Source organism: Nyctibius grandis (assembly GCF_013368605.1).
Source record: "Nyctibius grandis isolate bNycGra1 chromosome W unlocalized genomic scaffold, bNycGra1.pri SUPER_W_unloc_2, whole genome shotgun sequence".
Taxonomy (NCBI): Eukaryota; Metazoa; Chordata; class Aves; order Nyctibiiformes; family Nyctibiidae; genus Nyctibius; species Nyctibius grandis.
In genome coordinates, this window is record NW_027167473.1 from 6,875,500 (window position 1) to 6,889,768 (window position 14,269).

At 52.5% G+C, this 14,269-nt stretch overlaps 1 long non-coding RNA gene across 2 annotated transcripts; it reads left to right on the forward strand.

The window, feature by feature from the left end:
* Window positions 1-437: 437 nt before the first annotated feature.
* LOC137677200 (uncharacterized) lies at window positions 438-3,167 on the forward strand. 2 transcript variants are annotated; one of them, XR_011050239.1, is made up of 3 exons: window positions 438-516; window positions 931-1,135; window positions 2,021-3,167. It is a non-coding gene; the product is annotated as an uncharacterized lncRNA (long non-coding RNA). The 2 variants fall into 2 exon arrangements; XR_011050238.1 differs by having other exon boundaries at window positions 931-1,124.
* The last annotated feature ends 11,102 nt before the right edge of the window (window positions 3,168-14,269 follow it).

Genomic DNA, 14,269 nt, shown 5'->3' on the forward strand with positions numbered 1-14,269 from the left:
GACGGGGGGGCGTCCGCCATCTGGAGCGAGCAGCGGGGAGGTGAGTTGCCCTCCTGCCGGCGGGGAGCCCGGCCTCTTCCCTCGGGGACCGAATCTGCGCCTCCATCTGCGCGGAGGGTCTCTTGCGGTCCCCTTCCCGAGGGCAGAAGCGAGGCGGGGGTCCCTGGCTGTGCCGGGGCAGCCCCGCTGCGAGGGGCCGCGGGCGAGGCGGCAGCACGCGGCGGCAGCGGCTCCCCGGTACCTGGCAAAGGGGAGAGAACCCGTCCGGTGGGAGCTCCCGGGGCGTGTGGCCTGGCCCTGCATGGCCCATCTGGCAGAATCCTCCCCCGTTGCTTCGCCGTTGGCTGGGTGTGACAAACGGGTTCATTTTCTGCCGCCTTTTTTTTTCCCCCAGGGTCGCCTTCTGCGTCACGTGAAGAAAATCCTGCACGGTCGGTTCCGCTCGCTGCTCGAGTGATGGCACGTACGGGGCCGGGGGAGCGGGGAGAGATGTTAGCGAGGTCAAGGACCCTCCAGGTACTCCACGTCAAAGCCAGAGAAAAGGCAAACTCGCCGCCAGCGCAGAAAAGCTGGTGAAAAGCTGCGGTTAACAGAGCACGCCTCGTTCCCGAAGCGGTGCCTCGGTAGTCACGAACGTTTTCCTTTCCGCTCAGAGAAGGAACTTTCACCCCGGATAAATGAAGGGCTGCCCGCTACGTTCTTTAGGGTCAAGCGTTTGTCTTCTGTTTGCTCCCGCTGATTTTATGGGCGAGTTGGCAATAGCCTTTTAGAAGCACGACTAGATTTTGAGTTACCTGTGGGGTCAGTAGAGTTAACTGCTGAGCACCTAGATGCCAGTAGAAACGTAATGAATGAAACATGGTGGAAACTGGTGTTTCAACTGGATTTTTATTCCGTTTTTGTTGTTTTATTCCTGTTTTTTTTGCACAGAAGCGGTTTCCAAGGACAGACAGGTAGCTGCGCCATAAGGAAAACATTCGCCTCGGGACGTACGGGGCGAGGAGCGGTGTCCTAGAGTCCCATCTGGGGTGCCAAATTCCATTAAAGAAAATTGACAAGAGTCCCCGGGTCTCTAGGTTTGCTGATTCTTCATTGAAGCAGCTCGGAGCTGGACCACCACCGCAGTGAGTGAATGGTACCTGACTCAAATTCACTGTCAGTTTAGATAGAAATCACAAACTTCTCACGAGCTTCTGTTAAAAATTCCGCTAACTATTTCAGTTGCTCTTTCATCTCTCTCTGTTGGCCCAAAAGGGAGCCCCAGTCAGGAAATCTCTATTTGAGATCTCTAGACTCTTCAGGGGGCCTCAGGTGTTGAGAAAAGAAGAAATTAAAAGGCAGTAGTAGGGCATCTGGCTGCTGAGAATTAGCAATGCAGAGGTATATGTGCACAAATGTATGATATCTCAAAATGTCAGCTACCTCGATACAGGAATTGATATTTAGAGCCTGCCTCTAGAGTAACAGCACAGAAAAAGCTTTAGAAAGCGTTATCTTCTATCAGATCACTTTGTTCTCGTAAAGTAAAAAAGAACATAAAGTGGTCATAAAGACCAGGCTTAAATATGTTTTTAGTAAGGTGCTGTCTGGATCTGTAGATCGGATGTGATCTTTCACACGGGGGGCGGAAGGAAAATTTGCACTCCTTCATAAGAACCGTGGCAAACGCTCGCTGCAGGTTTTTGCTATTTTTTTTATTATTATTATTATTATTATCTGAGTCGCTTTCTTGCAACTGTTCAGTTTTGTAGAATATTTTTACTGGAATCCATGCATATGCTTATAGCTCTAAAAACTGTCTTGTTTAGTTTAAGTTCACTTCCTCCAGAGGAAGCTTACCTGCACAAATAGCAGTAATTCATACAAAAGCTCACAGGAACTGCCGAGGTGCACTGTCACGAGGAAATAGCTTGGCTGATCAAGGTGCGGAAGCTGCAGCCAAACAAATTCACCTTATTACGGCAGCTTTGCGTGTAGCAGAGAAATTTGACAGAAGAAGTTTTCTTCTTGTTCTTTACAGGCAGAAGAGATGTACGAGTCTCTTTCAGAGGAAGAAATGGAATTTTGGAGACGACTTGGAGCGGAACGACGAGGTGGGCGACGGCTGTTGGACAACAAGCCCCTACTCCCAAAAAGGTATTTCCTACCTCTTGTTCGGTGGTTCCATGAAAAATGCCATGGAGGACCTGAAGCACTTGCACCGAGAATTCAACGGCTGTGGGCTGCACCCGGAACCTCCTCCGCGGTGAAAAGAATTACTGAAAGCTGTAAACTTTGCCGACAATGTGCCACAACTAAGATTCGGGCACCTCAAGGTAAAAGACCACCTGCGGTGTTTCCTTTTCAAAGACTGCAAGTTGATTATGCTGAAATGCTGAAAGCAATGGGGTCTTCGTTCTTGTTAGTGATTGTAGATCAATCGTCAGGATGGGTAGAAGCCTTCCCAGCCAGAAGGAACGATTCAAAAACTGTAGTGAAAGCTTTGCTAAAAGGATTAACACCCCGATATGGAGTTCCTGAAGTAATTGACTCAGATAGAGGAGCTCATTTTTCGGCGGCGATTCTGTTAGAAGTGTACAATGCCTTGGGAGTCACGGGGAAGTTGCATACACCCTATCACCCTGAGTCCTCTGGACAGGTAGAGAGAATGAATGGGACCATAAAGGAAAAGATTGTTAAAGTGTGTAAAACAACAGGATTGAAATGACCAGAGGTTTTGAATTTGGTTCTATGGGACATTCGGAACACACCCAGAAAACCTGTTGGGTTATCACCAGCAAAAGTATTGTTTGGGCGAGTTTTGGCTGTTCCAGGCACTTATTTGCCAGCAAAAACAAGTTTATTGGATGGAGATGAACGAGTGACACAATATATACTGTACTTACAAAATTCTTTGAAATGCGAAAGCATGCCTATTGGTATCGAGGTGGATCTCCTGAGATACAAGTACATAATATTCAACCAGGAAACAAAATATTGATAAAAAATTTTAAGAAGAAAAATAGATTTGAACCAAAATGGGAAGGACCTTATGTTGAACTTTTAACTTCTTTTTTATGCTGTCAAAGTTGCAGGGAAAGAAACCTGGATCCATCATTCTCATGTCCGCAAGGAACCTGAGGAAAAATGAAATATTTTAGTTTGTTCTTTTTTCTTCCTTCTGTAAATGTTGCTGTTTCACCTTGTGTAAGATTTGCTATTCGTTATCATGATTCCAATACCAATGCCTCTCGTGTGCTTTATAATAATTATTCTTGGCGATCTGCAGGCTTTGTTATAGCAATTCAGACAAAGACTGGGGAACTCATTTTTACATCTAGCTATCCAAAGATTGAGCCCAGAGGAATTATTTATCAATTTGGAAAAAAGCAATAGTAAATATATCTGGGGAAATAGAAAAATTAGCCAATGCCTCAATGCACGGATTTATGACATTGCAAAAGGAAATTACAGAGCTTTCTAAAATCACAATTCAAACTAGAATGGCTCTAGATATGATATTAGCCTCACAAGGAGAAGTGTGTACAGTTTTAAATGTCAGTTGCTGTATGTACACAGACCGATCAGGAGAACTGCTCACAGATGTGCACAAAATTTGGGAAGTGAGTTCTGTGATGCAAAAGGTAGAAAGGGACGACACCTCATGGGGATTTACTGAAACACTCTCTTGGCTCACATCTTGGTTCCCAGACTTGGCCTTATGGATAAAGAAGCTGATTGTAATTGCCTCACTTATAATTATTGTCCTTGTGATTGTACTAGTGTTGGGACAGTGCTGTGTGAGATGGTTTTCTTCCTTTGCTTCAAAAATAGAATCATCATGGAGATACAAATAATTGCAGGGATGCAATAAATAACAAAAGGAGGGAATTGTTATAGAAATTTTCACATAATTAATGTAAAAGTTCTTATGAGTTAGGGAGACAAGGATCAATAAGGGTGAAATAGAATGAAGAATAGAATAATTAATATAAGTCTATCTGAATAAACACAGGTGGGCTTTTACAATCCATGAATATTGTTCTCAAAGCTCCTTGTGTAACCCTGACCTAGGACTGAACAAATCATCAATCAAAGCTTAATGAGTAGCTAAGCAGGAGTAGGCCTAGAAGTATTACCTTCTGATGATTTTAGTCAAGGGGATGTATGGTTAACCTTTTCTTTACCTTAAAAGAAATATAGGACACTTAGAAATAAAAATTAGTATAGATAAGGTTTTAAACATAGCTTCAGTTGTTTTTAAGGTTGAATGTTTAGGAGACACTGGCGGTGGGAACCGGACTCTGGTCAACCTGGATCAGGACAGGACGCTGATCATGGCAAGAACATCGAGGACGGGGTGTCGACCGGAGTCGGAGTGGAACCAGAACATAAAGATCAGTTAACCAATGGAAAAGAATGGACTTTTGTGGACTCTTGACGAAGGAAGAAAGAGGAATTGAAATAGTTAGTGGATTATTAACAGAAGCTTATGAAATGTTTATGATGTAATTGATTATTAGTTTCTATATAAACCGATAGTGAATTTGAGTCAGGTACCATTCACTGCGGTGGTGGTCCAATTCTGAGTTGTTAATAAAACCAGCAAACCCAGAGACCCGGACTCTGCCAGTTTTCTTTAACACAAGGACGCAGCGGAGCGGCAGGTAAGTGGGGCACGGGGGGGTCCCCCAAGGAAGGGGGTGTCAGAGCGTAAAACCGCGCGCCAATCGTTGGTGGGAGAGGCGAGGCGGTGGCGCCCCCGCGCGTCGGGAGGGCGGCAGTGCAGCTCGGGGGCCGCGCATGCGCAGCGGAGGGGCGCCCCGGCCGCGCTGGGTGCAGCAGCGCTCGCTTTTTACGTTTTTTTCTCGATCTCCCTTTTAGTTCTCGGGAGCTATTTTTTTAATTTTCTCCATTTCTTAATCACGGTCGCTTTTAAAAAAGTGTCTCCGAGGCTGCGTTTTAGCTCGCCGCCGCTGCTTTTGCCGAGGGAGCGGTGCTTAAAGGGGTCGCGGGCAGAACGTGGTCGGTGTCCCCCGGGCAACCGCGCATGCGCAGTGGGCGGCTCGTTGCCGCCCTGGGTGCCGGGAGTGGGGGTGGCCGTGCCCCTGCGGGGGCGGAGCAGAGACGTGGTCTCCCGTGAACCACGCCCCGAGGGAGAAACGGGGCGTGGTCTCCTGCGAAACCCCGCCCTGAGGGGGGCGGGACGGGGGAAGGCGTGGTCTCCATCGGAGCCCCGCCCTGGGGGGCGGGATGGGGCGTGGTTTCCTGCTCGACTCCGCCCCGAGGGGCAGGACATGGGCGGGGGGGTCCCCTGGGGAGCCGCGCATGCGCAGTGGACGGGCGCCCTGGCGGCGCCTTCTGCTGCCGCCCTGTGGTCAAATTTCGGTACTGCACCCGACGCTTTTTTACCTTTTTTTTTTTTTATACTTCTTTCCTCGCCCTTCTCCGTTTCACTTTCCCGGGGCTTTATTTTAAACTTTCTCCTTCTTTTCTTAATCACGGTCGCTTTTAAATTTTTCTGTCTATTTTATCCCGTTCGCTGCCTTTATTTTGCCGTCTTTTGTGTTACTAATTGGTCTTTCCTCGGCGGCGTCGCTTTTTAAATGTTCTTTCCGTGCCCGCTTATTTTCCCGCTCCCTGCCCTTATTTTTCTTTTAACCGCGTCTTGCCTCTCCTCGGTGCCGTTGCTTTTTAAACAATGTCTCTCGGCGGCTGCGTTTTAGTTCGCCGCCGTTTTTTTTTGACGAGGGAGCGGCGCTTAAACGGGGCGCGGGCGGGAGCAGGGTCCCCGGGGAAACTGCGCCTGCGCAGGGGCCGGCTCTGTCAGTGCCGGGAGTGGGCGTGGCCGCGTCCCTGTGGGGGCGTGTCAGAGGCGTGGTTTCCCGTGGAGCCGCGCCCCGAGGGGCGGGACGGGGGCGTGGTCTGGTGCGGAACCCCGCCCCGGAGGCGGGGTATGGCGGGGGCCCCCTGGGCGGCCGCGCATGCGCAGTAGGGGAAGGCGCTGGCGGCGACAGGTGCTGCCGCCCTGTGGTCAAATTTCGGTACTGCGGCCGCCGCTCCCTGTCCTTATTTGGTTGCTAGGGCGCCATCCTGGTTGTTAGGCGGCCATCTTGGTTGCTAGGACGCCATCTTGGTTGCTGGGGCGCCATCTTGATTGCTGGGGCGCCATCTTGGTTGCTAGGACGCCATCTTGGTTGCTAGGACGCCATCTTGGTTGCTAGACAGCCATCTTGGTTGCTAGGACGCCATTTTGGTTGCTAGGACGCCGTCCTGGTTGCTAGGCGGCCATCTTGGTTGCTAGGCGGCCATCTTGGTTGCTAGGACGCCGTCCTGGTTGCTAGGCGGCCATCTTGGTTGCTAGGCGGCCATCTTGGTTGCTAGGACGCCGTCCTGGTTGCTAGGACGCCATTTTGGTTACTAGGGCACCATCTTGGTTGCTAGGGCGCCATATTGGTTGCCGGGACGCCATCTTGGTTGCTAGGCAGCCATCTTGGTTGCTGGGACGCCATCTTGGTTGCTAGGGCGCCATCTTGGTTGCTAGGCGGCCATCTTGGTTGCTAGACAGCCATCTTGGTTGCTAGGCAGCCGTCTTGGTTGCTAGACAGCCATCTTGGTTGCTAGGCGGCCATCTTGGTTGCTAGGGCGCCATCTTTTTCCCCTTTTTTTGGGGAGGGGGCATGTAGACACGTAAATGGCCTTGCTAAAGTAAGGTGGTGGGGGTCAGGGCTGTTTCCCTCATTTAGTGCCCTTTTTTTGGGGTGAACAAAAAGCGGGGAGACGGCTGGGTGGCGCTGACGTCGTTCGGGGCACCTGAATGTCACCGATGCGGGGGCAAGGATGCAGTGGAGGAGCATGTAGGTGGGGCGGGCGGCATGTGTGTCTGGGGGGGCGGGTGGGTCCCCCAAAGCAGAGGGTGTCACGGCGTAAAAATAGCGACAATTGGTGGGAGAAGCGAGGGAATGGCGCGCCCTGGGGTCCGGGGCGCGGTACTGCGGGTGGGGGGCTCTGGCCGCGCTCGGTGCCGCAGCCGTCGCTTTTTACATTTGTCCATCCCTGTTTTAGTTTTCGGGGCCTACTTTTTAATTTTCTCCTTTACTTAATCGCGGTTGTTTTTAAGAATGTCTCTTGGCGGCTGCGTTTTAGTTCGCCGCCGCTGTTTTTGCCAAGGGAGCGGTGCTTAAACGCGGTGCGGGCGGCACAGGAGCGGGGGGGGGGCGTCTCCCGGGCAAACGCGCATGCGCAGTGGGCGGCTACGGCCGCTCAGTCAGTGCTGGCAATGGGCGGGGCCGTGTCCCCGTGGGGGCGTGGTGTGCTGCGGAGCCGCGCCCCGAGGGGCTGGACGGGGGGGGCGTTGTCTGGTGGGGAGCCCCGCCCCGAGGGGAGGGACTGGGCGTGGTCTCATGCGAAACCCCGCCCCGAGGGGGCGGGATGGGGAGGCGTGGCCCTCTGGACGGGCGCCCTGGCGGCGCCTTCTGCTGCCGCCCTGTGGTCAAATTTCGGTACTGCAGCCGCCGATTTTTTACTTTTTTTTTTTTTTTTTCCCCTCCGGTTTTTTTTTTTTTTTCTCCGCAGGTCCCGGCGCGGCGGGGGCGGGGCGGGTCCCGGCACGGTTCCCGGCGGGGCGGCGGCTACCGGAGCGGAGGCTCCCGGGGCGGCGCGGCGCCGGTCCCGGCGTGGTGCGGCTGCCGGGGCGGCGCGGCACGCCGGTCCCGGCGCAGCTTCCCGGAGCGGCGGGGGCGGCTCCCGGGGCGGCGCGGTGCCGGTCCCGGCGGCAGGTCCCGGCTCGGCGCGGCGGCGTTTCCCGCGCGGCTCCCGGCGGGGGGGGGGCCCGCGGCGGGGGCGGGTCGCGGCGCCGCGCGGCGCGGGGCGGGGGGGGCGCGTCCTGGCGCGACTTCCGGCAAAGCGGCGGCTTCCGGCGCGGCTTCTGACGCAACTTCCGGCGCGGTTTCTGGCGCGGCTCCCGGCGCCGCGCGGAGCCGCAGCCGGTCCCGGTCCCGGCGGCAGGTCCTGGTGCGGCGCCGGTCCAGGCGCAGGTCCCGGCGCGGCGCGGCGGCAGCTCCCGGTGCGGCGCGGCGCCGGTCCCGGCGGCAGGTCCCGGCGCGGCGCCGGTGCCGGCGTGGCGCGGCTGCCGGGGCGGCGCGGCACGCCGGTCCCGGCGCAGCTTCCCGGAGCGGCGGGGGCGGCTCCCGGGGCGGCGCGGTGCCTGTCCCGGCGGCAGGTCCCGGCTCGGCGCGGCGGCGTTTCCCGCGAGGCTCCCGGCGGGGTGGGGGGGGGGGCGGGTCGCGGCGCCGAGCGGGTCCTGGTGCCCGCACGGGGTGGTGGGGGGGAAAGGGTCCCGGCTGCTGCCGCCGGGGGGGTCCGTGGGGGCGGGCGGGTCTGCGCTCCCGGGGCGGCTGGGCCCGGCTCCCCGCGGGGGATTTTTGGGCCTCGGGGGGGTTCGGGGGGCGGGCGCGGCGGTGCAGGAGATGGCGGAGCAGTAAAGCCTGCGAGAGCGCTAATAAAGCGCCGGCCGGGCTGCGGTGGTGCCGCCCCGCAGGGGCACGGGGCCGGGCCCTGCGCGGTTCCCGAGCGCTCCCCAAAACTGCCCGTGGGTCCCTGGGGGCGCAGGGCTGCGGGGTGGCTGCAGCCCCCCCCAGCCCTCGGCGTCGCACGTGGGGGCTGCAGGGGGGGTCAGAAAGCAGGCGGGGTGAGCTGCTTTGGGGCCCCAATAACGGAGGCCACGTGTTGTGTTCCTGGGGCTCGAGAACGGGCTCCCGCGGCCGCTTCGGGGGGCTCAGAAGCGGATGTGAGCGGTGCGTTTTTCGGGAGCTGACAGAGGGGACTCGCTGGTGTGGTTTTGGGGTCGGCAGCAGAGGCGGAGCGCTGCGTTTTTGGGACTTGAGAGCAGGCTCGGCAGCTGTGTTTTTGGGCTCCGCCGTGGGTGCTCCGTGAGCTGGTTCGGGGGCCAAAAGCAGAAGGCAGATGGGCCGTTTGTGCGGGGGAGCTTCTGTTAAAATTCCGCTAACTATTTCAGTTGCTCTTTCATCTCTCTGTGCTGGCCCAAAAGGGAGCCCCAGTCAGGAAATCTCTATTTGAGATCTCTAGACTCTTCAGGGGGCCTCAGGTATGGAGCAAAGAAGAAATTAAAAGGCAGTAGTAGGGCATCTGGCTGCTGAGAATTAGCAATGCAGAGGTATCTGTGCACAAATGTATGATATCTCAAAATGTCAGCTACCTTGATACAGCATTTAAAACAGGAATTGATATTTAGAGCCTGCCTCGAGAGTAACAGCACAGAAAAAGCTTTAGAAAGCGTTATCTTCTATCAGATACCTTTGTTCTGGTAAAGGAAAAAAGAACATAAAGTGGTCATAAAGACCAGGCTTAAGTATGTTTTTAGTAAGGTGCTGTGTGGATCTGTAGATTGGATGTGATCTTTCACACGGGGGGGGCGGAAGGAAAATTTGCACTCCTTCGTAAAAACCGTGGCAAACGCTCACTGCAGGTTTCTGCTAATTTTTTTTTTAATTATTATTATCTGATGCGCTTTCCTGCAACTGTTCAGTTTTGTAGAATATTTTTACTGGAATCCGTGCATATGCTCATAGCTCTAAAAACTGTCTTGTTTCGTTTAAGTTCTCTTCCTCCAGAGTCCACAGAAGTCCGTTCTTCACCGCCGGTCAGCTGATCTTTATCTTCTGGTTCCGCCTGGGCTCCGCTCAACACCCCGTCCTCGATGTTCTCGCCGTGACCAGCGTCCCGTCTTGACCAGAGTCTGCTTTGCACTGCCGGCGTCTCCTAAGTATTAACCTAAAATACCTGAAGTGTGTTTAGAACCTTATTTCTACTGCTTCTTACTTGTAAGTATTTGGGGCGAGCGGAAAAGAAGGCAGGGACTCTGCGAGGGAGGAGGCGAGGGCTGAAAGCCAAAGGCCTCGGGCTCCTTTATTGCTGTTCTACTGCCCTAGTGAAATGCAGGAGCCGGACTGGGCGGTTCGAGACACCGTCAACGTTCACAGGCTGAGCGCTCATCACCCTTTCTGGGAAGAGCCACGGTGCTGTGGGCTCAGAACATCAACAGCCGTTCCTTGTTTTCAGTTCTGTCTTCAGAACTGCCCTTCCACACACACGTTTACTTCTTTCACGCCTCAGAGGGCCCCGTGAACTGCTCAGGGCTCCTTTATCTTAAAAGGGAGCGAGAACTATTCTCAGTGCAGCCTTCCCCAGGGAATCCCCTGCTCTGCAAGTAAAGCACAGCTGTTTGCGGGCTGATGGTCTTCCACAAGTATTCTGTATTCTTTTAAGGTAAAAAAGGTTAAGCGTACATCCTTTTTACTGGAATCGTCAGAAATTAATAGTTGTAGGCCTAGTCCTGCGTAGCTGCTCATTAAGCTTTGACTGATGATCGGTTTAGTCACAGGTCAGGATTGTGGTAGAAGTTTTCACATAAATTGTTACAGAAGTTCTCATGAATTAAGAATAGAATAAAAAATGCAAGTCAATCTGATAAACACGGGTGGGCTTTCACAATCCATGAATGTTGTTCTCAGAGCTCCTTGTGTAATCCTGACCGTAGAGAGGATGTCCCGTAGAGACCAACCTCTAACAACGGTGGAAGAGACAGAGCAGAGAGACCGGAGCGTCCGCGTTCTCGCTGTGAAGTTTATGGATCGAGACTCTGGGATTAAGGTAAAGAATGAGGGATTTATCACAGCTAAGGTAAGTGGCGTTGCTATTAAGTTCTTAATAGATACGGGTGCAACTTTATCATTGTTACATTTTCAGGTGTCACAGCTATCTGAGGAGTTTGTAAAGGTTACTGGGGTTTTGGGTGAAGATAAGTTACCACCTTCCCTTCCTCTTCCTGTTGTTTTTGATGATCATTTGCTATGGGGTCGATTTGTTATTTCGCCAGCTTCTCCTGTTTCACTGTTTGGGAGAGATTTATTGCAAGAATTGGGAACGTGCCGAGCTTTAACTCCCAAAGGAATTCGAGTAATCGTAACGGGAATACAAACTGTAGGAATTGGAGAAGGCGAGCTTAAAATCCCGAAAGAATTGAACGATGTAGCTAAAAAAATTAGGCAGTCTCTCCGGAGATGATATTGGACTGTTAACATCTGCAGAACCAGTAGCGATTAAAACAAAAGGAGGGACTCCTCCTTCTCTTAGGCAATACCCAGTTGTGGCAGAAGCCATCCCAAGTATTGGAAAACAAATAAAATCATTCTTGGAAAAAGGGATTTTTAAAAAAAAAAGTCAAAGTTCTTTTAATACACCTATACTCCCGGTTAGTAAACACCGATTTGATAAAAAGATGGGGATCCAGAATATAGATTTCTACAAGATTTAAGAGCAGTAAATGGATTTGTAATCGTTGCCCATCCAGTTGTACCTGATCCAAATTTGATTATGACTCAAATACCTGTTTGGGGAAAATTTTACACTGTATTGGATTTGACGGGAGCTTTCTTTAGCATAGCTGTGGCTGAGAAAAGCCAGCACAGATTTGCCTTCACTTGGCAAGGGAAGCAATTAACCTGGACTCGGTTACCCCAGGGATTTACAAGCTCGGCAACAATATTCTCCCAGATTTTGAAAGGAGATTTGGCTGATTTGTTTTTTCCACGCAAGTCTGAATTAATACAATATGCAGATGATTTATTGTTAGTATGTCCTTCAAGGGAGGATTGTATTACAGACACTCGATATCTGTGTAATAAGTTGGTTGCAAAAGGTCACCAAGCATCTCCATCAAAATGGCAGTTCTACCAACAAAAAGTGAAGTAGCTTGGATTTATATTAAGTCCAGGTACGAGAGAGAAAGATCTGAGCGAATTAAGATAATGCAAGAATCACCTAGGCCTGTACCAAAGAAACAAATTTGGGGGTTCGTAGGACAAGTAGGATTTTGTCGCCCTTGGATACCCAATTTCAGTGAATTGGCAAAACCCTTGCGTGCTGCCACACGAAATGAGAGGAAATCGAACCCATCAGATGAGGTCCGGAGAGAGAAAAAGCTTCTACAACTCTGAAAAGTGCCTTAACGCAAGCACCGGCTTTAGGTTTCCCAGATTATAGTAGAAAAGAACATAAAGTGGTCATAAAGACCAGGCTTAAGTATGTTTTTAGTAAGGTGCTGTGTGGATCTGTCGATTGGATGTGATCTTTCACACGGGGGGGGCGGAAGGAAAATTTGCACTCCTTCGTAAAAACCGTGGCAAACGCTCGCTGCGGGTTTTTGCTATTTTTTTTTTTATTATTATTATCTGATGCGCTTTCTTGCAACTGTTCAGTTTTGTAGAATAGTTTTACTGGAATCCGTGCGTATGCTTATAGCTCTAAAAACTGTCTTGTTTCGTTGAAGTTCACTTCCTCCAGAGTCCACAGAAGTCCGTTCTTCGCCGCCGGTCAGCTGATGTTTATCTTCTGGTTCCGCTCAACACCCCGTCCTCGATGTTCTCGCCGTGACCAGCGTCCCGTCTTGACCAGAGTCTGCTTTGCACTGCCGGCGTCTCCTAAGTATTAACCTAAAATACCTGAAGTCAATCTGATAAACACAGGTGGGCTTTCACAATCCGTCAATATTATTCTCAGAGCTCCTTGTGTAATCCTGACCTATGACGGAACAAATCATCAATCAAAGCTTAATGAGTAGCTAAGCAGGAGTAGGCCTAGAAGTATTACCTTCTGATGATTTTAGTAAAAGGGATGTATGGTTAACCTTTTCTTTACTTTAACAGAAATATGGGATACTTAGAAAGAAGCATTAATAGAAATAAAGCTCTAAGTAGACTCTAGCTATTTTAGGTTAATACTTAGGAGACGCTGGCAGTGGAAACGAGACCGGTCAACCCGGATCGAGGCGGGACACCGATTACAGGAAGAACATTAAGGATGGGGGGCGTGTCGACCGGAGCCGGAGCGGTACCAGAGCATAAAGATCAGCTCAGCAACGGAATAGAAGGGACTTTCGCGGACTCCTGACGATGGACTTTTGTGGACGCTTGACGAAGGAAGAAAGAGGAATGGAAATAGTTAGTGGATTTTTAACAAGGATTATACAAAGGAGCTTTGAGAAGAATATTGAAGGGTTGTGAAAGCCCACCCGTGTTTGTCAGCTAGACTTGTATTTATTATTGTACTCCTAATTCTTTTTCGCCTCTTCTGATTCTTGCCTGCTGCATTCGTGAGAACTTGTACGACAACTTACGTGACAGTTTCTACAACAGCTTTTATGTTAGGAATGAGTTGAAAATGGTGTCCGTGAGTCCCGATGCCGATGTTAAGTGTTCAAACCGCTCAGGCTTTTAAAGGCTGTGTTGTATTTCGAGCTGACCTGTTTACCTAGAGTCCTCCTTTAGCTCAACTGCTCTCCTGGCTCTTATCCCGACTGCGTGCCTCTGCTTTCTTCTGTGCTGTTTTTTGCCCATGCCGGAGTCTAACTTGGGAGTTCTGTTTTTCAGCCGCCTTGTCGTAAGCGTGTCGTGAGGCTCGGCGGCTACCCCCGGCGCAGGTTTGCCCGCAGGTCGTTAAGCGTTTGTGAGGGTGAGGGACCGGCGCGGTGTGCGGAGGCTCCTGGCTGTGGGGGCAGCGAGGGGCGTCGGGTGTGGGGGGCCGAGAGGGGCCGGGGGCGTCGGTGGCCCTGGGGAGCCCGTCCCGGCGCGGGAACGAGGCGGAGCAGAGGCGGAGGGAGAGGCGCGGCACCGTCCTCTGGCACGGCGCCCCTGTGCCGTGGGGCGTCTGCCGGGGGGACAGGCTGCGGGACGGGGCTGGTGACGGGGCAGCCGTTTGGAGGAGTAAGGAGGTGGCGGTCAGGGCTGTTTCCCTCCTTTAGTGCGTGTTTTTGGGGTGAATGAAAAGCGGGGAGGGGGTCTGGGTGGTGATGACGTCATTTGGAGCACCCGAATGTCACCGAGGCGGGGCAAGGACGCAGCGGAGCGGCAGGTAAGTGGGGCACGGGGGGGTCCCCCAAGGAAGGGGGTGTCGGAGCGTAAAACCGTGCGACAATCCTCGGTGGGAGAGGCGAGGCGGTGGCGCCCCCGCGCGTCGGGAGGGCGGCAGTGCAGCTCGGGGGCCGCGCATGCGCAGCGGAGGGGCGCCCCGGCCGCGCTGGGTGCAGCAGCGCTCGCTTTTTACGTTTTTTTCTCGATCTCCCTTTTAGTTCTCGGGAGCTATTTTTTTAATTTTCTCCTTTTCTTAATCACGGTCGCTTTCAAAAAAGTGTCTCCGATTTTAGCTCGCCGCTGCTGCTTTTGCCGAGGGAGCGGTGCTTAAAGGGGTCGCGGGCGGGACATGGTCGGTGTCC